The sequence below is a fragment of the Nycticebus coucang genome, chromosome X, assembly GCF_027406575.1.
Source record: "Nycticebus coucang isolate mNycCou1 chromosome X, mNycCou1.pri, whole genome shotgun sequence".
Lineage (NCBI taxonomy): Eukaryota > Metazoa > Chordata > Mammalia > Primates > Lorisidae > Nycticebus > Nycticebus coucang.
The window spans coordinates 101,612,728-101,636,841 of NC_069804.1; the positions used below are offsets into that span (position 1 = coordinate 101,612,728).

The window sequence follows — 24,114 nt, forward strand, 5'->3', positions numbered from 1 at the left end:
TGAGCAATTTTGGAGAATGAACTGTGAGCTAACTAGAAGAATGTATACTTATTAGCTTTGGGGTTGTATTTTCTGTACATATGTATTAAACCCAATTGATCTAGGGTTAAATTTAATTTCTTTGTTTCTGTGTTTAATTTCTGTTTAGGAGCTCTATCCAGTTCTGTTAAAGTTGTGTTAAAGTCCCTAGATGTTATGGTGTTGTAGGATATCATATTGTTCTGACCATTTAGACCATTTAGGTTTTTTTTTTTTAATAAATAGGGAAACACTTAAGATGGCTGCATACATACTTAGAATTAACATGTTCTCTTGTTTTATTATTCCCTTGACAATTACGTAGTGACCATCTTTGTCTTTTTTTACTTTGTTCATTTAAATCCACTTTCATCTGAAAATAGAATTGTGACCATTTCCATTTTTTATTTTAATTTTCATTTGTCTGCAATATTGTTTTCCAACCCTTCATCATGAGATTTGTTTTGTCTGTAGAGGTTAGATGGTTTTCTAAAGTCACCATTTAATTGCTTGTGCTTTTTTTATCCAATCATCCAGTTTCTGCCACTTCATTGGGGAATTTGAGTCATTCACATTTATTGAGAGAATTGATAATTATGGTGTAGATCTGGTTGTTGAATTATGTGAAGGTCCATTGCTTACTTTTGTTTTATTTTTTTTTCCCTAGAGTCATTTTGGAAGCTAGGTTTTGACCTTTACTTACTGGGTATCTACATTGCTGGTGAAGGTCAGTCTGAAGAATAGGTCTGAGTACTTCCTGCAGATAAGATCTTGTTGTAGCAAGTTTCATCAATGTTTACATATCAGTTTGGTTTGGTTTTTCTGTGGAAATATCCCAACTATAAAGAAATTGTAGAAATGACAGAAATGGAATTCCAATTATGGATGGAAAAAATGATGAGAATAATTGAAAGGAAAGTGGAAAATCACCAGAAATAAATACAAAAATTGACACTAAAAATTAGTTAAAGACAAGGCAAATTCTCCTGGTACCTATACAAAATTAGAAAGAAAATTTTAAAAAGCGTAAATAATTGAAGGAATCAGGTGCATAGCAAGGTAGAGGACTAGAGACATCTTCTCAGCAGCCAGTTGTAATGAGACTAGGAAAAAAGGACTCTAGCCACCTCTGGCTAGGGTGTTCTACCCAGAAACATCACTCCATGGGCAGAGCGAAGCAGCAGCAGACACCAGGAGCCAATGAGCTCAGTAGCAGACCAGCACATAAGGAAAGTATCTGGGGTCTGGGTTAGGCTAGATACTTCTAGTGGAAGGCTAGAGACATAGAAGTCCTGTTCTACATTTGTTTTAACTTCAGTACTTGCCAGAGCTACCTTGGGAGGGCTTAAGTGAGTAAGTAAACTTGTAATGAAACTGTCCAAAGTCAACATGAAAGAGAAAATCCTGAAAGCAGCAAGGAATAAGCCCCAAATGACCTATAGAGGAAAATCCATCATGGTTACAGTGGAGTTTTCAGCTGACACTTTTCAAATCAAAAGAGAATGGTCATCTACTTTTAACCTTTTCAACAAAACAATTTTCAGCTCAGAATTCTGTATCCTGCTAAACACAGCTTCAAATTTGATGGAGAAATCAAATATTTTATTGGCATGCAAACATTGAAGTAATAGAACAAGACCAGCTCAATAGGAAACACTCAGACTTATTCACAATGTCCATCACAATGAACCACCAGCAAAATAAACACCCACAGCCTAAAGGTGAAAACCTAGCTTCCATAATAATTGATAGGACAAAAGTAATCAATGGACTTTCACAAAATAAGATAAATAGAACTTCACCAGATTTATAAATTCTGTCAATAAATGTAAATGGCTTGAAATCCCCATGGACGAGGCACAGGCTGCCTGATTTGATAAAAAGGCACAAGGTATCTGTATGTTATCTCCAGGAAACACACCAAAATCAAAGGGCAAAACAATACTAAGAGTGAAGGATTGGAAAACAATATTTCAGGCAAATGAAAATTAAAATAAAGGAGGGGGTTGCAATCTTATTTTTAGATTAAAGTAAATTTAATGAAAGTAATGTTAAAAATGGTAAAGATGGTCAGTTCATACTGGTCAAATGTTTAATATAACAAGATGACATTTCAATTCTAAATATTTATGCATTCAACTTAACTGTTCTCAGATTTTTAAAACTGACTTCAATTTGTCTGAACAATGTGATATTCTACAAAACCAGGATAAGGTGGTGACTGTAATACCCCTCTGACATAACTTTACAGATTGCTTAAACAGCAACTAAACAAAGAAACAGAGGACTTATATGCGACCCTGGAACACTTGAGCTTAATAGACATACATACAACATACCTTCCAAAAGATAATAAATATACATTCTTCTCATTTGCAAATGGATAAAACTTCAAAATATATCATATCCTAGGACATAAATCAAAGTTGAAGAAAATTAAAGCATTAAAATTGTACCTCATATATTTCATTTCAAAAAGCAATAAAGGTGGAACTTAACTCTAAAAAAAAATTTCATCCACACAGAAAAGCATGGAAACTCAACAACCTTATACTGAATTATGGCTGGGAAGAGTTTTAAAAATAGGATCATATTCATCAATGAAAAAAACAGTGGATCCAAAGCCTACTAAAACTTTTCAAATATTTCAAAACAGTAAGAACATGGAATTTATAGCATTTGATGTCTACATCCTTGAAAAAGAAAGAGAGCACATAAACAACCTAATGAAGAATCTCAAGGAAATAGAAAAGGAAGAGCAATCTAATCCCAAACCTGACAGAAGAAAAGTAATAGCCAAAATTGAATCACCAATAAAGGAAATTAAAAACAAAAGAATAATTCAGAAAATTAATAAAACAAACAAAAAATTATTTGAAAAGATAAAAAAAGATAAACTTTTGAGCAGACTGACTAGAAATAGGAAAGTAAAATGTTTAAAAATCTCAATTCGAAAAGAAAATGGGGAAATAACAAAAGATACCACAATGATATAAGAGATTATCTCTGAATACTACAAAAAAATTTATGCTGAGATATTTGACAATGTGGAGGGAATAAACAAATACCTGGAGTCATACCATCTCCTTAGACTTAACAATGGAGTAATAGATATCTTCAACAGGCCAACATCAAGTCAACGTCAAGATTTAAGAAACTATAAAAAAAAAAGCTTGCAAAAATAAAAAGCCATGGACAGATGGCTTCACAGCAGAAATCTATCAAACCTCTTAAGAAGATCTTGTACCTACAATACCGAACTTATTCAAAAATACTGTAAGGGAAGGAACCTTCCCCAGCACTTTCTATGAAGCAAGGGTCACCCATATACCAAAACCAAGAAAGGACCCAACTAAAAACAAGAATTAGAGACCACTTTCATTGATAAATATTGATGCACAAATATTCATTAAAATATTACACAATAGATTACAGCTATACATTTAAAATTATTAATCAATTAAGTAGACTTTATCCCAAGGACGTGAGGCTAATTTAATATATAGTAATCCATAAATATAATTCAACATATCAATAGAAGATGCTGGGGCCCCACCCTGGGGGAAGGGTCTGTTAAGACCAGTGGAACTGGTAGCTATCACATGAAGAAATAAAAAGTTTGAAATGACAAAAAAGAAAGAGATAAGACACAGAATAAAATTTTCAAAGATGGGAATCCAATGGACCACTGCCTGTGGGTCAGTTTCTGACAGTGGCCCTGAGTGTCAGTTCCACACTGCTTTTCTTGAAGGCCTGCATGTGAGGTTTTGACAGTAGCCTGCCTTGAGTGTCAGTTCCACTCCACTTTTATTGAAGGCTATTTGCTTATTAGTCCAAAGGGTAAGCTGAGGAAGAGAACAAAGATGCAAGCAGTTTGTCTGAGTGAGCATATCAACTACTATTCTTTCTATAATCATTAACTTTAAGAATCTGAGTAGCCTTGAAAAATCCAGAACCTGAGGCTTGTGTGGGGGTAGCCTCCTTTCTGAGGTCACACACATAGATTCCTAGGGCAGTGTTAATTTCCACTAGTTCACTATGGAGTATGTCCCTTGTGTCAATTACCTCTGAAGAATTGGTGGGAGAGAGGAATTTTCCCCTTATCACCACCACAAAGGGTCTTCCTCTGTGATAAGGGATATAATGCCTCCAACTCATATTTCAGGGCTTGAGCTGTTCCCATGATCTCTGCCTTAGCCAAATACAAATCTCCACAGTGGGTATTTGCTTTGATAGTTTACTGGGCAGAAAATGGCCCAGTTAATGTATCTTGCCAGGCCTTGCCACAGAATCTTCTGTGGCCATTATCCTTTCAGAATGTTTACAGACCCAACAGGAGTGTTGATATGCTGTATCCCCAATAGTCCAGAGTTCTAGGAACAGCAGGAAACATGCTCAGATAATAAATTCAGCAGTGGCTGGTTTAAACGTAAACTATCTGACTTTCCTTTATTCTGACTCACTCAGCTTATCTTTCAATTTTTTTTCCTTTTTTTGGGGGGTGTTCTTGCCAAGAATAGGGTCTTCCATTTCCATTCTGCCTGCAGAAGCAAAACCCTAAACCGTATAATCCTCAATAGATGCAGGAGAAGCATTTGGCAAAATACAGTATCCTTTTCAAACATGAGCCCATAAAAAACAAGAATAGAATGCAAATTTCTTAAGCTGATTGAAGCTATCTACTAAAGACCCACAGTCAATATCAAATTAATGTTGTAAAACTTAAAACATTTTCATTTAGAACTGGAACCAGACAAGAATGTCCACTATCAGCACTAACATTCAATATGATTCTGGAAATTCTAGCCAATGCAATGAGGCAAGAAAATGATATTAGGAAATCCAAATAGGGACTTAAGAGGTCAAACTCTTGCTATTTTCTCATGATATTGTCTTATACTTATAAAATTCCAGAGACTCCAGGAATTGATGAAGAAATATAGTAGGATATAAAATCAATGTCCACAAATCAGTGCCCTTTGTATATGCCAATAATAGCCATGTTGAGAAGCAAATCAAGGACATATTTTCCTTCACAGTAGATTCAAAGAAAATGAAATACCTAAGACTATATCTAAAAATGAGGTGAAGGATTTCTACAAAGGGAATTATGAAACCCTAAGGGAAAAATTAGAGCAAGCTGTAAGGTGGCAGGGTCCAAACAGCTTGGGACAAGGTCCAGGGGATAAACTCCCTTTACTGGCCCTCCTCAACAGATAACAACATTTTCTCTAAGCCTCAACTTTTAACCCAGTAGAACAAAAAAAAACGTTTTCCTTAAAACTTTAGCTTTTAACTTTACAACTGCACTTCAAAACCGTCACAGACATTTTCCAACTAAACTTGTACATGTGTGGTATTGCCCATATTTTAGAGGTCACATAGTAATAATTGATTATGTTCACTTGGGAATCTGTGCCTGTTCCTCTTATAATTAAATTGAAAATGTGTCTTACTTCCTTGAGAAACAACTTTGTACTGCTGTTCAGGCACTTGGGTGCTGGTGACAGAGAAAAATATCCCAGACCTCCCAATCCCATCTTTGCCTCTCAAGTCCATCTCTGTCTCTTGAGTCTTTCTTTGTCTTTTGTGTTTTATTTCTCCATTTCCCACCAATCCCACTTTGGTTAATTTACTTTTCATGCAGGTTTGTGAGAAGTGGCACCTGACCAGGGACCAGAGTGCCAGAAAAGTGCAAGTAAGAAGGTGAGGAAATTTCCCGCAGAAGAAAGGAGTGAGACTGTGCAGTTGGTGAATATTTAACTGGGGATAGTCATTGTTGGAAATAAAAAATTTTGGGACAGTCAGGCTCAAAGGAGCAAAAAATCTTTATTCAAATGCTTAAATCTATGATAAGAACAAGGGGTTGCCATGTTTAGGTTGCTCGGTTAGAACACTTTTTGCACTTTGTTCAGGAAGTTTGCCCTTAGTTTCCCAAAGAAGGCACTGTTAATGCCACCACTGGGAAAAAGTTGGAGAAAAATTATGTTCTCACTATACAGTCCATGGGCCTTCTACCATCCCTATTGATGCATTTGCACTTTGGGGACTAGTTAGGGATTGCTTGGGCCCCAGTCACAAACAAGGGCATCGCCTTTTCTTTCCAACTTAGGTGCCCCTCCTTCTACCGTGGTGGAGGAAACCCTTTCTGTGGAGTTTCGAAAAGAACTTCAGAATGAGGAGTGTATATGTCAGGCAAAACACTCTTCCTTCTCAGATGAAAACCCTGAACTATAGGGCCTTAAGGCCATCGTGGGTCTTTGTATTTCATAACCGAAAGTAGTGTGCCCTACTTCATTTGATTTTCTGCTGCCTTTCTTGACACCAAAGTAAGGGATTAAAGTTAAATCTTCATTTACATCTCCATTACAAAAGACCCTTGCAGAAGCCCATGACTAGGAGTGTTTGGATGGATTTTCTTGTTTTCTAGTACTGGAAAAGACTGATGAGCAAGGCAATCGTATTAGTGTGCATCAACCTCTCCCCTTTAAAATACTGAAGGAATTAAAACATGCATTTTCTTAATATGGTTCCACGTCTCCTTTTACTCTTGCCTTGGTGGATAATTTAAGTAATGAAGCCATCCCACATAATTATTGGAAGTCTAAGGCTTGTCTTTCTGGTGATGATTATTTGTTATGGAAATCAGAATGGGTCAATCCGGCTGCTGAGCAGGCAGAAAGAAACAGACAAGACAATATTCCTTTTACAATGGTTGTGTTATTAGGTGAAGGGGCTCAGGCTTCTATGACAAATCAATTACATTATCCACCTGAAACCTATCAGCAAATTAATCAATTAGCTTTACAAGCTGGGAGAAAGTTACCTACCTCTGCAATTAAGACTGAGGAGCTTAGCAAGAGCCATCAAAAAGGGTTTAGAACAGGGTCCTCAAACTGTGGCCTGTGGGCCACATGAAGAGGTGTGATTGTATTTGTTCTTTTTTTTTTTTTTACTTCAAAATTAGATATGTGCAGTGTGCATAGGAATTTGTACATAGTTTTTTTTTTTTTTTTTTTTTAACTATAGTCTGGCTCTCCAACGGTCTAAGGGATAGTGAATTGGCCTCCTGTATAAAAACCTTGAGGACGCCTGGTCTAGAATATGGGGAAAGGGGAAAGGGAGGGAACAGGAGGGGTGGAGGGAGGGTAATTGGTGGGACCACACCTATGGTGCATCTTACAAGGGTACATGTGAAACTTAGTAAATGTAGAATATAAATGTTTTAACACAATAACCAAGAAAAAGCCAGAAAGGCTATGTTAACCAGTGTGATGAAAATATTTCCAATTGTATATAAAAGCAGTACATGGTACCCCATGATTGCATTAATGTACACAGCCATGATTTAATAAAAATAAAGGATCCAGATGTGCACTATCATGACTTTGTTTCTTGCCTTTTACAGAAATTAGCTGCATTGTTGTTGATGGCAAGGCAGGAATGATTTTTGTTAAACAGTTAGCTTATGAGAACACTAATTCAGCTTGCCAAACTGCTATCCATCCCTATAGAAAAGAAGGCACTATAACAGACTATATTAAACTTTGTGCTGACATTGGCCCTTCATATATTCAGTGCTTAACTTTTGTTGCTGCTTTAGAAGATGCAGGTCTTTCTAGAAGGCCCAAACTTCATCCATCACTTAGTCCTTTGCCCCAAAACAAAGAGGAAATTGTTTTCCATGCAGACAATCAGATTAGTTCATTAAAAACTGTCCAATGATGAATTCCACTGCTAATATAGCTCAAAATGCCCCAGGGAATTTTGATCTGCTTTTTCTCAAGCTCCTCCAGGTTTATGTCCTTGATGCCATAGGGGGAAGCACTGGACCAATGAATGTAAAACTAAATATGATGCTAATGGAAGTATCCTTTTTGGAAATGGTAATAGGGCCACCCCTGGAGGGTAACAATATGGGCCATGTCAGTCTACTTGAAACAAATTCTTCCCCTGCAAACAGCCACTCAATTATACAGAGCCACAATAGGAAGTACAGAGTTGGACCTCAGTCCCACCTCCGGACATGTATTAACTAAAGAAATGGGCCCACAAGGTATTCCAACTGGTATGTTTGCACCTTTGCCTGAAAAGACCGTGGGTCTTCCTTTAGAATGGAGCAGTCTTACTATGAAAAGGGTTTTCTGTTCTCCCAGGAGTAATTGATTCTGATTACATAGGTGAAATAAAATTTATGGCTCACACAATTCAAAATATAGTTACTATTTCACCTGAAATGAAAATTGGTGAACTTTTGTTTCTTCCTATACACCTAACCATATCAGTTTTATTACCCAAAACAAGGGGATCTGCAGGTTTTGGGTCCTCAGATCAGGCTTATTGGATTCAACAAATTAGCCAGCAATGGCCTGAATTACAATACAGAATTTAAGGTAAAAAAAAATTATGGGCTTATTAGATATGGGAGCTGATGGTCTCTGTCATTGTTCAACAGCACTAGCCTAAATCTTGGCCTGTTCAAGAAGCCATGTCATAATTGCAAGGAATCAGACAAACTGCTTCCTCTCTCCAAAGCTCTGCCTTTCTTAATTAGCAGGATGCTGAGGGACATTCCAGCACCTTCCAGCATTATGTCCTCCCTGGCCTCCCCATTAATCTTTGGGGAAGAGATGTTCCTCCTAGCATTGGGTGAATTTTTATACAGTTTGAGTGAGACAATTACTAAACAAATGCTAGGTCAAGGTTTTGTTCCTTCTTTAGGATTAGGAAAGCATCAACAAGGCACAACTGCTCTCTTGGAGTCTTCACAACATACAGCTCATACAGGTTTGGGATATTCTTTTTCTTAAGGGCCACTGTAACACCTGCCACCACATCATGAACTGCTGACCCTATTGTCTGGCTATCTGATGACCCAGTGTGGGTGGATCAGTGGCTTTTCACATAAGAGAAATTATAAGTTGTTATGGAGCTAATAGTGGAGCAGTTCTCCATAGGATATATTGAACCCTCTAACAGCCATTGGAATATGCCAAATTTTGTCATTAAAAAGAAATCAGGCAAGTGATGTCTTTTACAAAGTCTCAGAGCCATTAACAAAACAATGGAATTAATGGGGCCTATCAGTGAATACTGTATGAGTGTGAGGAATAGGCTGTGAAATAACAGCGTGAGGAAAAAGAAAAGAAGTTTTTGAAGCAAATTGAATCATTCTGTCAGGGGGATAATGGCAATCAATTTGACCAGTAAAGTTGGCAAGTGCTGTTTGCCACCAAGATGACATTTCCCAGAGCCATTGTTGTTGATCAGTGGCATAAGGAACTATAATAAAATTAGGATCATTTCCAAGAAGTTGCCAGAAGTCATGCAGACCTTTAAGATAAAGGTGGCCACCATTTTATAATATGGAGTTAAAACTTGCTTAGGTATAGTACTTAATGAATGCATTCTAAATGACGTAGATTTTGCCATAATAGACCAGTAAGAGTATGAGTAGTAGGAAAAATAAGGAAATATGCAGGTGAATTAAAATTCATGCGTGTGAGTTGACCTCGTTGGAAAGCATGCTCTACTTTAGAAATATTGGCATGACAATGGACTTTTCAGTAGAAATGTTACAACCTAGAAGACATAGGGCATCACAATTCAGTTTTTCAAAAAAATTAAATAACTTCCAACAAAGCATTCTGTATCCAAGAAAACTGTTTCATATGTGTTGGAGAAATCAAATTATTTGCTGACTAGCAATTTTTTTTGGGGGGGGCAGGGCTAGGTTTGAACCCGCCACCTCCGGAATATGAGACCTGCACCCTACCCCTTTGAGCCACAGGAACTGCTTGGGACTAGCAAATATTGAGAAAATTTTCCACTACAAGACTTACCTTGCAGGAAGTACTCAGACTAGTACAATGCTCAGATCAACACAATGGACCACCCCCAAAGTAAAGACTCCTGGAAATTAAAGGCAAAATCTGAACTTTCATAATGGCCAAAGTAATATAAAAGGCAACAGACCTCCACACAACAAGATGAACAAAATTCTACCTTACTTATTAATTCTCTTAACAAATGTGAAGGCTTGAATTCCACACTGAAGTGGCATGGGAAGGCAGACTGGTTAAAAATGTACAAGCCAAGTGTTTATTGTATTCAGGAAACACATCTAACCCCCAAGGACAGATCAAAACTCAGGCAGAAGGGATTAAAACAATATTTCAAATAAATGAATGTCAAAAAGTAATGTGACTCAAATACTTTTTGTGGATACAATTGCCTTCAAAGAAACAAAGGTAAAGAAAGACAAGGATGGATACTATATACTGCTCCAAGGAACAAGGTAAGAAGACATTTCAATCCTGAATATCTATGTGTCCAATATTAATGCCTCCAGATTTATAAAATGAACCTTACTGATTTAAACATTACTGTAACCCACAAAACAGTAATAGTTGGGTACTTTAATACCCCCCTGACAGACTGGACAAATACTCCATGTATAAACTAAACAAAGAAACTATGTTCCAGACATCCTGTGCTCTGTGTAACTTGGACTCTGATCAGACAAGTTCTCCAGGAATGCCTGGGCTGAACTACACTACAAACCTAACTCCTACACCTTTATGGAATGAAGTGTGGCAACTCCTCAAAGACTTCTCAAAGTAGACCTTTCTTTTGATCCTACAATCCCAGAAGGAAAAAAGTCATTTTAGCATAGGATACTTGCACTCAAATATTTATAGCTATTCAATTCACAATTGCAAAGATGTGAAAACAACCCAAGTGCCCTTCAACCCATAAATGGATTAATACCACAATATATATATGTGTGTGTGTATATGTGTGTGTGTGTGTGTGTGTGTGTGTATCCTCACCTTTTTATAGCGGAATAGTAGTTCATGGTATGTATGCATGTGTGTATACATACACATATATATACACACATACCATGGAATACTATTGAGTCATAAAAAATATGCAGATATTGTATCTTTTGTAACAACCTGTAAATATCTGGAGAATATTCTCCTAAGTACCATAAGAATGGAACACATGCATCTCGTGTACTCAGTACTAAATTGAAACCAGTAGATTAAGTTTATAAGTATAGTCAGATCCTGTGATTTTCTTCTGGACAATAAAACATGAGGTTATAGGACAGTCACTTCTGTGACTACACTACATTTTACATGATTCTGTTGTAGAAGAATAGTATAAAAGTTTTCTCTGCTGGCTTTAAATAAGTTATCCATTATGTTGTAAGAAGACCTGTGAGCACCTGTAAGTGCTGAGAGCATCCCTCAGCTGACAGACAGTAGGAAAATAGAGATCTCAACACTACAACCCTAAGAAATTGAAAAGAATTTAAACTCTGAGGGGAGTTTAGAAAAGAGCCCTAGACTTCAGAATTATTGTCTAGCTGACACATTAATTGCCATAGTGTGAGACTTGATCCGAGAATTCATCTAAGCCATTTTTCCATTCTGATTCATGATACTACAGTATCATAAATGTTTGTTGTTCTAAGTTTTTGCTAATTTGTTAAGCTGAACAAAATATTGATAAAATGTCTTCTTGATAATTTGTGTTGATTTTTTTATTTATACATTTATATAACTTATTAACACAAAATACAAAATATAATCATACTGTGCTTGCCTTTTTCTTTTTCATTTGGAACAGTTTAAATTTCATTTGCCTGTTCTATTTTCTCTTTTGCTGAGCAACTCCCTGACCATCTTATGTGATTATGAGAAAATTACTTCCATTTTATATTCCAGTATCCTTATTGATCAATAGGAGATATTAATAGCACATAAAGTAGAATGTTATTATGAGGACTTTCTATGTTTTTAAATAAAACATAGCTGCATTTTTTTTTAATTTTTATAATTATTTTATAAAAATATACAAAAATTTGTAATAGTTATTTATAATTAAATTATAATGTTATTATAACTAAGTGATTAACATAGTATAAGTGAAATACATTTTGATTACTAAAGAAATAGTCTTAGACTATATGTTAGTTGAAATCAAACTCTACAATTGTTATTTTTGTATCTGAATTTTATCTGATGCTAATGTGTGTACCACTCAGAATCCCTGAGTATGTATGAAGATTATGGTAAGTAGACGATATGTGAAATTCATAAGATGAAAAAAGAAGCCCTCTTAAAGCTTCTTTTGTAGGATAAAAATAGCAATTTTTTGGAAAATGAGTCTTTGTGACTACCACAAATTTTCTCTTTGAGGATTATCTAGATCTACTCCCAAGAGGAAGAGTGAAGATAGACCTACCTTAAACCAGACAGTTTATGGTAGAGGAAGAATGAAGATAGACCTACCATAAACCTCTCTAAAGAGAGGTTTTTTTTTTATTTTTTATTGTTGGGAATTCACTGAGGGTACAAAGAACATGGTTACATTGATTGTATTTGTTTGATAAGTCCTCTTATAATTATGTCCCACCCCAAAAGGTGTATCACACACTGTGAACCCTAAGCCCACTCCTTCTTTGCCTCTCTTTGCTCTCCCCTTCCCCCACACCCACCACGTACAAGGTCATTAATTGTCCTCATATCAGAATTGAGTACATAGGATTCTTGCTTCTCCATTCTTCTGATGCTTTACTAAGAAGAATGTATTCCACTTCCATCCAGGTTAATACAAAAGGTGGAAACTCTTCATGTTTTTAATGGATGAATAGTATTCCACAGTATGTGTATATATATATACCACAGCTTGTTGAGACATTCTTGAGTTGGTGGGCATTTAAGCTGTTCCAATATTTTGGTGACTGTTAATTGAGCTGTGATAAACAGTCTAGTGCAAGTGTCCTTATGGTAAAGGGATTTTTTTTTCCCTCCTGGGTATATTCCCAGTAATGGGATTTCAGTATGAAATGGGAGGTTTACTTTGAGTTCTTTGAGGATTCTCCATAATTCCTTCCAAAAAGGTTGTATTAGTTTACAATTCCATCAGCAGTGTAAAAGTGTCCCCTTCTATCCATATCCACACCAGCATCTGCAGTTGTGAAATTATGTGGTATGGGCCATCACTCACTGGGTTTAGATAATATCTCAGGGTAGTTTTGATTTGCATTTCACTGATGATTCAGGATGACGAACATTTTTCCATATGTTTGTTAGCCATTTGACTGTCCTCTTTAAAGAAGGTTTTATTCATCTCTCTTGTCCAATGACATAAATCAGAGATTGAAGAAATTGAAAATAAAAACAATATTCTGAAAATTAATAAAATATAGAGTTGTTTTTTTAAAAAAATTAACAAAATAGATAATTTTTTGGCCAGACTCACTAGAAATAGAAAAGAAAAATCTCTAGTAAACTCAGTTCAGAAATGATAAAGGGGAAATAACAACAGATACCACAGAGATAGAAGAGATTATTTTTGAATACTACAAGAAACTCTACACCCAGAAATTTGATGATGTGGAGAAAATGGATCAATACCCTTTCCTGAGAGTTAATCAAGAAGTCAAACCCTTTCCCGAAACTTAATCAAGAAGAAACAGATCTCCTGAACAGACAAATTTCAAGTGCTGAGATCAAAGAAACAATAAAAAATCTCCCAACAAAAAAATGCCCTGGGCCAGATGGCTTCACACCAGAATTCTATCAAACCTTCAAAGAAGAGCTTATTCCTATACTGTAGAAATTACTCCAAAAAAATTGAATAAGAAGGAATCTTCCCCCAACACATTCTACAAAGCAAACATCACCCTGCTACCAAAACCAGGAAAAGACCCAACTAAAAAGGAGAACATGAGGCCAATTTCACTAATGAATTTAGATGCAAAAATTCTCAATAAAATCCTAGCCAATAGACTACAGCTTCTCATCAAAAAAAGTCATACATCATGATCAAGTAGGTTTCATCCCAGGGATGCAAGGGTGGTTTAACACACACAGGTCCAGACAAATAATTCACCATATCAAGAGAAGCAAAGACAAAGACCATATGATCCTCTCAATAGATGCAGAAAAAGCATTCAATGAAATTCACCATCCTTTTCCAATTAGAACACTGAAGAATATACGCATAGGTGGCACATTTTTAAAACTGATCAAAGCCATCTGTGACAAACCCACAGCTAATAATTTACTGAATGGAATAAAACTGAATGCTTTTCCACTCAGAACTGGAACCAGACAAGGTTGTGTTCTAACACCACTACTATACTAAAATTATGACAGGACCAGATAGTCATTGATCATATCTGGAAGTTCTACCCAATACAATGTTTGTTTGTTTTGATTTGTTTTTGAGATAGGGTCTTGCTCTGCCACATATGCTGAAGTAAAGCAGACTGGTCATAGCGCACTTTAACTTTGAACTCCTAGGCTCAAGTAATCTGCCCACTTCAGCCTCCCAAGTATCTAAGACTACAGGAATGTACCACTCATTCAGGCTAATATATTATTTGGTTTAATTTTTTGTAGGTTTAACAGGTTTATCTTGAACTTCTGGCCTCAAGCTATCCCCCGAACTTGACCTTTGAAAGTGCTAGGATTACAGACATGATCCACTGGCCTTTAGAGAGTTTTAAAACCCTGAAAAATGTGGAAAAATCACTCATACCTATAGACAAGGATTAACACAAACTTCTCTCTAATTTGTTCTCCCCAAACCCATTTGTCTTACCAAAAGAAACCTTTATTCTTCCCTCAAGGACTTTTCCTCCCCTTCCACTTTTTTCTTTACTAAGTTGGGCATATAAGCCTCTAACTTAAATAATTATAATAAATAATACATAATTATAATTAAATAATGTAATGAGCCAGCTACTCTCTTTTGTTGGCTCCTGCATGTGATTTTTAATTCTTTTTCTCATGTTACTTCTCTTTTGTCAATTTTATTCACAGGCTCCAGTTACAGAACATAAGAGAATAGAGGAAGAGTTTTTCCTTCTTAATACTAGTTAAAGCTGTACATTATTTACAGATAAAGTCCACTTTAAGCTTACTACTTGCTGTTTCTCCATCTAGCATGATGTACAATGTAGAATACAAAATAAAATGCATGATGTGTAGTCAATTTTTTTATTTCAAATGAATATATACAACACACTATAGAATGGGAAATAGTTCAGAGCCAATAAAATTATGACAGGACCAGATAGTCATTGATCATATCTTACTACACTCAAAGAAGTTCCATATCAGATCCCATAGAGGTATAAAAATTAATTTCATAATACATTTCATATGCATTTTGGGCCTTGAGAATTAAAGACACCTTCATAAGTATCATAGATAATGTTACAAATTTAAAAGACCTGTGGCTTTATTTTAAAACTGAAACTGGGCTCAAACATAAGCTATATTGTTTATTACCTATGTTACCAAGAGCAAGTCATTTACTTCTTCCAAACTCCCCAATACAAAATGTGAATAATAACTTGGTCAGTTTATTGGATTAGTATAATTAAAGGACATAATTTATTTGAAGTGCTTTGTACATAGAAGACACCTGATAACTTGTAGCCACTATTATTATGAGTAGAAGTAGTAGTAATAGCCATTTCAATAGTAAAACTAGTAGTTATAGAAGTAGTAATAGTGAGATTTTTGTAGTCACTGTTATTTTGGAATCCATTGCCCATGTTTTGCAGGGATCACCACTAAAATCCAGACAGCTGGTGCCCCTATATCTGCATGAGAAAAAGATACAATGCTAACAATTTACTTTTTTAAATTTTAAATATTACAGCAGTACAATTTTGTTGCTGTTGTTGTTACTCGGTGTTCCCTGTACCTGTTAGGTAGGTTTTCACCCATCCCCTCTTTCTCCCTCTTTTCTGCTTAATTTCTGAGTTTTACTTCCTTCTGTGCACATGTGTGCTCATTGATTCGTTCTAATGTTATATTTGTACAAGTGGTATTTGTTTTTTTCATATTTTATGTATTTCCCTTAAAATAATGGTCCCAAGTTCCATCCAAATTGTTGTGAAAGGCAATAACTCACCCTTTTTTAAATGGATGAATAGTTTTGAAGATTATATACATACCATATTTTGTTAATCCACACATGAATTGCTGGGCACATGGGTTGATTCCACATCTTGGCAATTGCAAACTGTGCTGTGGTAAACATTCAAGTGCAGGTGTCTTTTTGATGCAATAACTTTTTGTCCTTTGGGTAGATACCCAGTAGATTGCTGTATGAAATGGTAGGTCTACTTTTAGTTCTTTGAGGAATCTTCATGCTGTTTTCCATAGAGGTTGTACTAATTTGTAGTTCCACCAATGGTGTATAAGTGTTTCTTTGTTTCTGTATTGATGTCGACATCTATTGTTTTTAGACTTTTTAATAGAAGCCATTCTAATTGGGGGAAGATGATATTAAATTGTAGTTTTAATTTTCATTTTTCTGATGATTAGTGACACTGAATATTTTTGTATGTTTATTGAACATTTCCCTCTTCTTTCGAAAAGCTTCTGTTAATATCTTTTGCCCACTTTTAAATAGGGTACTTTCTTTTTATTCTTGCTGACTTGTTTGAGTTCTTTGTAGATTCTGGTCATTAGCCCTTTATTGGATGTCATAGTTTGCAAATATTTCCTCTCATTTTGTATATTGTCCATTACAGGGTAAAGTACCTCAAGAATATAAAAAAGTATCAAATGTACTCAATACTATTATAAAAACTACTCACAAACTCACAGGAATGATAAAACACAAATATAGTTTGGAAAGAGGAGAGGAAAGGAGAGGAAGGGGAGGGGCATTGAGGAGGGTAATTAGTGGGAGGAGGGAGGATATTTGGTAGGATCTCACCTAAAGTGCACAATGCAAGCATATTAAGCATGTCCCCCTAGAATGGGGGGCTCACATACAGCTGGAACTTTACTTTGGGAGTAAAATTTACTCTCTTATATTCATTTGAAATAAAAACTAAACTAAAATAAAATGAATGAACAAGGAAATAACAGAGAAGCACATTTAAACTGAGAGATTATTAGTATATAAAATTCAATATTCATTAGGATCAGGTGATTATACTCTTACTTATTGGTACATGTATAAAGAATACATTGCTAAAGAGATAAGATACGCATAGAAATAGCCAAATGATGACCTAAAGCTTGTTGATTTCCTTTCAGTACAATGCTAAGATGTCACAGAATAAGAAATCTCCATGTTAAATTCAAATTCTTCCTGTTTAAGATTTAACTGTGAATACCACAGAAACACTTTGTTTGATTCCAGATTTATTCAATTGTGATAGAAGCCTATAATAAACAAATTACAGGTCAGGCACAGTTGTTCACTCCTTTCATCCTAGCATTCTGGGAGGCCAAGGGGGGTGGATTAACTGAGCTCCTGAGTTTGACATCAGCCTGAGCCAGAGTGAGACCTCGTCTCCAAAAAAATAGCCAAGCCTTGTGGTGGGAGCCTGTACTCCCAGCTACTAGAGAGGCTCAGGCAAGAGAATCCCTTGAACCCAAGAATTTGAGGTTGCTGTAAGATGCGATGACACGGCATGCTACCAAATATGACAAAGTGAGATTCTGCCACAAACAAGCAAAAAAAAAAAAAAAAAAAAAAAAAAGAACAGAACACAGTATAAAACTATTCTATTTGCTTTCAGCCTCTTACATTATTAAAATATAATTATTTTCCTTGAAATTTTTCTGCAACATATTCTTTCTTTGATATTACTTTTCTCAAACAAAACTAATAGAACCACTTAATTTTGTCATTATTAATTGAGAATTAATTAATTGAGAATTAATCAATAATTAATTATTAATCATCATCATAATAATTATTAATTGATTAATAATTAATTATTGATTAATTCTCAATATATTTGATACAGAGTCTCACTTTGTCAACACTGATAGAGTGCTGTGGAGTTATAGCTCACAGCAACCTCCAAATCTTGAGCTCAAGCAATTCTCTTGCCTCAGCCTCCCAAGCAGCTGGGACTACAGCCACCTGCCACAATGCCTGGCTATTTTTGGAGACATGATCTCGCTCTTGCTCAAGCTGGTCTTGACCTGTGAGTTCAGGGCAATCCACCTGCCTTAGCCTCCCAGATTGCTAGGATTACAGGCGTGAGACATTGTGTCTGGCCTCACAATATTTTATTGTAAGTGTTTCTTTCTGCATTTGTACAATGGGGACTTAAAATAAAGAAATATTAAATATTGCTCCTAATGTAACCTCTTCTAGAATGTTAGTTTTTCCAAGAAAACTCAGTAGAATTGGTACACAATGAGCCTTAAAGCTTTAGATAACTTTTCATAATTTGTTCACATTTTTTTTCACTTTTGTCTTTTGAATTAATATGAGGATACAGATTTTTAGGTGGTATTGTTCTCATTTCCAAGGTAAAGTTCAAATTGTAGTTGAGCCCTTCATCTGGGGATGTACTGTACACTTTCAATTTGTGCACATTAGCTGAGATCTCACCAATTGCCCTCCCTCCTCCAACCAATCACCCTCTGTCCTACTCTCTCCCTTCTCTCCCTTCCTCCAGCTAGACTAAATTTGTGTTTTATCATTCATGTGGACATGTAATTGCTTATTTACTGGTTTTTTATTAGTATTGAGTATATTGGATATTTTTTCCATTCTTGAGATACTTTACTAAGAAGAATGTGTTTCAACTTCATTCAGGTAAACATAAAAGTTGTAAAGGCTCCATCTTTTTGTATGGGTGAATAGTACTCCATGGTATATGTATCCCATAGTTTTTAAATCATTCATGGATTTGGGTTGCTTCCACAACTTGGCAAATATGAATTGAGCTGCAATAAACATTCTGGTGAAAATGTTTTTATGGTAAAATTATTTTTTTTTTCTGGGTAGATATGTAGCAATGAGATTACAGGATCAAATGGAAGGTCAATTTTTAGTTCTTTTAGAATTCTCCGTACATCTTTCCATAAAGGTTGTATTAGTTTGAAATTCCACAAGGGATATAGAAGTGTTCTCTTCTCTCCATATTTAAGCCAGTATCTGCACCTTTAGGATTTACTCACATTTTTTCTAACTTTTTTTTTCTCATTTAGTTAAAAGTTTTGTGTACTTCATCTAACCAACAGGTCGCCAATGATCATGATCATGTTAGGCCCAAAATGCATGTTTATACTTTTAAAAAGTGATCTCTGGGACTTTTTTTTTTTTTTGTATTTAAAAGCATGACATTCCATGACATTCCTCTTGAGTGTTCTTTCAAACTAAGAAATTCAAGCAATAATTTTATTAACTCCCCAATGACAACTATGACACTCTTATAGTACTTTTTACCACGCATTCATATCATTCCTGAAACTGACTTGTGCATGTGCTTAACAGTGCTGTGACTATTTAAAACTAAGTTTCTTTAGTCTGGTGAAAACTTGAGTAGGTTTGAAGTAGTTTCTTATTATTTTATCCTTTATCTGTGCTAAGAATTAATGTTTTGAAAAATCCATGAATGCTTTACATCATTATTTAAGCTAGTCTTATTTTTCTGGTCAATCCAAATAAAGTAAGTCTATGCAATGATTTCTAAAGAGAAACAGATCCACCTAAAGGTGATTATGAATTATCTCACTCTTCTTTTTTCACTTCTAATTTTTCAAAAAGCTATTGCAGAAATGGTATAAATGGCTTCTTTACCTTTAACATAAAACCATATCTAACATACCTATTTAAATAGAACACACACATATGTGTAAACACTCATATCTATATTTATATCTGTCATCTCTCTTTAGATATCTATATCTATCTACATTCTGAGTATCTTTTTATCTTATAATTCACTAGGGAGAATCTATACTTCAAATTTACCTAAGATTTATACATCTCGTTAACAAAAATGGTATGGATTTAATTTTTTGCTGAGTTTGAGATAATGCTTGTGTTTAGAGATATAATATCTCCAAGACCCTTGTAAGATCAAGTTACTTTTTAGCATTAAGGAAGACATATCTCGCTACAATTGGTTGCAAATCATTATTGTTATTTTATTGAGAAGGGATTATCTCATTAATGTTATTTGTTTTTCAAACAACACAGATTTCAAGCCACCTATAAATCTCATGTTCTGATCTTCAGGAAGAAGCATTAATATAAAAGAGGTATTCTCTGAAAACTTCATAAGAATGTATTTTTGTCATGCTTATTTCACAGTGTGGTTTTTATTGTTTAGACACTGATATATGAAACGTCTATATGGAGTATTTTCAAAAAGCCTCCCATTTTTTATAATAGTTATAGTGGCATATCTAGCTGTCAGGGAACTCTTTAACCAAGTCATATCTAGGTTCCATAAAACAATCTTGTAGAAGGATGATTGCTTTTTGGCTGAGAGCAACAATGAATAGATGAATTAATAAATAAATATATAAAAAAGTGTCATTTTATGTGAGAATTTCTACGTCACTGTGCTCATCTCATTCAGTGCAGAATACCTTGTTGAAATCCTACTTACCAAACAAATATCTCACAGGAAGAAACATGGAAATTGTTAACTGGGAAAAATATGAAGCAATTTCAGTCTAATATTAATTAGAGTCACCATTTTCACATTTATTTCCATTTTGAGGTTTCTCTCTAAGCAATATTTCTAACATCTGAAACCTAATATTTTTTGTCATAGATGCTCAGGACATGCTGCCTGCACCCTCTACTTATCTTCTCCTTGAAGGGTCACATTTATAATAATAATAATTTTTTTTTTTTGCAGTTTTTCACCAGGGCTGGATTTGAACCCACCACCTCTGGCATATTGGGCTGGCACCATAATCCTTTGAGCCACAGGCATCACCCAACACTTATAATTATTTTTAACAATCAAGTTAAATTAGCATCATTTAAAAAAAAAAAGTTGATTTTTGTATTTTAATACTTCATAACCAATCTGTGTCTCATGAAAAAACAACATCAGATTTTAAGAAACATTCCAGATTTACGGAAGGCTGGATGTTATTATGAAGAATAGGTAGAAAAGATACTTTGCAATACATGGATGTTTCAAGATTCTCCGAATTATTTATTAAGTATTCTGTTTCTGTTGGAGTCAGTAAACCTTGATGTTTGAGAGGAAAGGAGATAGTATTACTGAATATTGACTAATTGCCAAGTCCTAAGAATTTATTGGAGATAATAAAGATATGGCCCATATCCTCAAATAGGTTATGGGGAATAATTATTCCAGCTCTAGAGTTGAGGTAACTAATGTTCACAATAGTAAAGTATAATGTTGTATTAATTTATAATAGGTTTTGATATTATGTTGCGTGACCAGAGACGTGAACAAACAGCAGCTTTGCCGTGGGTGTAAACTTGCTCCTGTAATTATCATATCAAGAAACAGACTGCACAAAATTAGATGATATGTAGCAAAAATCTTTATTCCAGGTTTTGACTTTATACTTTTCTAGTCACGTACACACTTAATCTATTATCTATTAGTTTCATCATTATCTTATTTTACCTATCTGAAATTAACTTGAAAAGAAATATTTTGTTATCATATCCATACAATCAACTTTGTAGTAACCTCTTCTTCTAAACACCGACTAATTTCTGAGCAGGTATCTAAAGGAAGATCACAAAGAAGAAAGTAGCTACAGGGGAACAGAGTAAATAGAAGAATATCTTCAAGCATTCACACAGTTTATTCAGTATGAAGTAATGACTGTGTCTTTCCTTTAGGGCAGAGTACCTATAGACCTCTGACAATATGTTGTTAACATATGTCAACCCTCTGGCCCGTATCTCTGAGGAAGGGCAGCATGCCCTTTGATCTCAGGCTTCATGGGGTGTACAGCTTCAGAAAAAAGGCCTAAGGAATTTACAACTCCAAAAAAGCCTAACTCTGCATGTAACCCGGGGGGGTCAAAGTCCCTTAAGCCTCTGGAAGAAAAGCAAGTCATTTTAAACTCACACTGAACTCACTTTGTGTGCTTGATGTAGGATATGTTTATTTCTAAATATTATCCTACAATATTATATCAAAGTAAAATGTCTCTTCCATCATTTATTGCTTTATCACTGTGAGCAAGTTATTTAACTATTCTGCACATCATTTTATTTATTTACAATGGAGATAATAAAATTATAAACAATTTTCTATATTTGTCGTGGAGATTAAATGAGTTGACATATGTAAATCACCTACAACAGTGCCTGGCAGAACTCCACAATTATTTTTATTGCTGTTTTTTATTTTTTTATTTTTCTTTCCTTCTTTTTTTTTTTTTAATTTTTTCAGTTTTTGACTGGGGCCAGGTTTGAACCTGCCACCTCTGGTACATGGGGTCAGCACCCTACTCCTTTGAGCCACAGGCACCACCCTAGTACTGTTTTTTATTCTTATGATTATTATTGCCCAAAGTCACACAGTCACTAAATGGCTCAGCTGATGTTCAAATGCAAGTGAGACTGAAGCCAAAGGACTTTCCACTTATCATAATTTTACCAGTTAATACAAAACAAATGTGAAGGTGGGTATAGTATTGTGGAAAGAATAATGTAAGTGCATTTTGAAAAACAGCATTTCAATCAGGTCTGTTTTTTTGTACTCATACTTCAGGAAGGTTCCGTGACTACTCTAAGTAAACTTTATTTATACTCTTGTATTCAGTAGGGATAATACTAGAAACAACTTCATAGAGATGCTAAGAGATTGAATGAGATACAAATGTGAGAAACTTCATTAAATATAAGTTTAAAGTTAAACCACATAAAATACACATACATTACTTTTAAGTAATATGTTTTTATAAATAAAACTCTCTCAATGATACTGACAGTATTTGATATATATCTCCCTGAAATTGTTTTCAAATACCATGAAACATTCTTTTACTCATAGAAATTTTTTTCTTTTGATATTATATATAATTTTTATAACAGAATGTCAGAATAGGAATAGAAAAGTAATAGAAAAAAGAAAACCACACTCAGTAACACCATGTCTGATTGAAAATCAGCCAGAATATAAAAAGCTTATTTCTGATGAAGCTCATAGGGTGCCTCCAAAAATATTTCTAATTTATAACAAAATTTAATTTATATTGTGTTTTTAAAAGCTATTATCAGTTATTTCATTATTTTATAATTTTACAGAGTATTAATTTGTTTTGTTGGGGATTTCTTTTATGTTTATGAAGAATTAGACTCTGATATCCTTAAAACTCACCTCCTTGTTGTCTTAAAAAATATATACAAACATCTGTGCTATGTATTTATTTATAATTTAAGGTGCTGTATGATTCTTAGAAGAAATCAGTGAAGATTACTTTCAAATTATTAAAAAGAATAATTTGAAATAGATTGTGAAGGCATAATGATTCATGAAAGACAACATTTACTATGATAAGTTTAAGAAGGTAAATAAGGCTTTAGCTAGGTTTTTAAGAAATTTGATTTCTTGCTCTGCAGATAAGAAAATAGAGAACCTGGGTCAATTGAAAAATTTAGGTTATCAATCAAGAAAAAAAAATGTGTCGTAGGAGCACTATTCCTTTTAGAAATCACTCTCATATATGTGAGCAGTGTTATTTCTTATGTTCTATACAAATAGTTGAAGGTTAAATAGCAGTATAAATATAAATAGTAATGCTGTTAGTCTCCTTCAGACATGAAACTTTATAGGAAGTGGTTAAATGGGGGATGGAGACAAGATGGCTGACTGAAACCAGCTTTCCACAGAGGCTCCCTTCCAGAAGTAGAGTTAAAGGACAGAAATTTAGCAAGTAACCCGGCAGATTAGAGCTGCGCCAAGAGAGAAGGTTGAAGAAGGCACATCAACCCTGCTGAGGTGAGCTGCAACCACAAGGATACAAACAAAAGGTACAAAATCCATCACCAAGTGGATGGGAGTCCCTTCCCCCATGAGAACAGCTCAGAGTACCCCATAAACAAACAAGCAGAGTTCAAAAGTCCTCCCATTGTATCCCATGGGAAAGACCCTCTAAAAACTGGACCTACTTCTCTTACTAGGGTGCCATGGCACTCTCCTGCCAGGCGTAAAACTGTATAAAACTGTATATGTTCTCTACCTGCAGTTCTGAGCTCCCAGCACTCCCCATCCATTCTCACTCTGAGGTCTGGAGGCCTGACCCCCAGGAGTCCAGATTCTTGGGTATTATCTCAAGAGTTGTGGAC

The 24,114-nt window shown here is 35.0% G+C and overlaps 1 non-coding gene across 1 annotated transcript; it reads left to right on the plus strand.

Annotated features, from left to right (window-relative positions):
• Positions 1–23,459: 23,459 nt before the first annotated feature.
• On the plus strand, positions 23,460–23,591 carry LOC128578839 (small nucleolar RNA SNORA19). The gene has a single exon (XR_008377943.1). It is a non-coding gene; the product is annotated as a small nucleolar RNA SNORA19 (small nucleolar RNA).
• Positions 23,592–24,114: the final 523 nt, after the last annotated feature.